Source organism: Arachis duranensis, chromosome 4 (assembly GCF_000817695.3).
Source record: "Arachis duranensis cultivar V14167 chromosome 4, aradu.V14167.gnm2.J7QH, whole genome shotgun sequence".
Taxonomy (NCBI): Eukaryota; Viridiplantae; Streptophyta; class Magnoliopsida; order Fabales; family Fabaceae; genus Arachis; species Arachis duranensis.
The window spans coordinates 38,171,477-38,172,554 of NC_029775.3; positions in this window are offsets into that span (position 1 = coordinate 38,171,477).

Below are 1,078 nucleotides of genomic sequence, written 5' to 3' on the forward strand. Positions count from 1 at the left end.
GCCCGAAGAAAGGATTGGGCAAAGAGCTTGGATGATGCTCTGTGGGCATACAGAACAGCATTCAAGACTCCTATAGGAACCTCTCCATACCAACTGGTGTATGGGAAGGCCTGTCATTTGCCCGTGGAACTGGAACATAAAGCCTACTGGGCAACCAGATTCCTAAACATGGATGCTCAGTTAGCTGGTGAAAAAAGATTACTCCAGCTAAATGAGCTAGAGGAGTTCAGACTCAACGCCTTTGAAAATGCAAAAATTTATAAGGAAAAGGCAAAGAAATGGCATGACAAGAAGTTGTCAACCAGAGTCTTTGAGCCAGGACAAAAAGTTCTGCTCTTCAACTCTAGGCTCAGACTGTTTCCAGGAAAACTCAAATCTCGGTGGAGGGGTCCGTATGTGATTACAGGAGTGTCACCATATGGATATGTTGAGCTTCAGGATATCGATTCTGACAAAAAGTTCATTGTTAATGGACAGAGAATCAAGCATTATCTTGAAAGCAATTTTGAGCAGGAATGCTCAAAACTGAGACTTGAGTGATTCTCAGTAAAGGTCCAGCTAAAGACAGTAAAGAAGCGCTTGCTGGGAGGCAACCCAGTCATTAGGAGGTTATATGATTTGTTCTTACAGAGGCAAGTATCAAAAATGAAGGAATTCACAGAGTTACAAAAGGATTCGGCTCAAAAAGCAGAGAAAAAGAGCTTACTGGTGAAAAAACGCCAGTAAGGGGCATTTTGGGTGTTAAACGCCAGAATGGGTACCATTCTGGGCGTTTAACGCCAGGAATGGTGCCATTTTGGGCGTTAAACGCCAGAATAGGCACCATTCTGGGCGATTAACGCCAGGTGTGCAGCATCCTTGGCGTTTAGAAAAACGCCCAGTGATAAAGGAATTCTGGTGTTTAACGCCAGCCAGGGCACCTGGCTAGGCGTTAAACGCCCAAAAGGGGCAACAAATGGGCGTTAAACGCCAGAATGGGTGCCATTATGGGCGTTTAACGCCAGAAAGGTGGGAAGACCACAATTTTGTTTTCAAATCAAATTTTTTCAAACTTTCCTTTTCTTACCCATATTTTTCT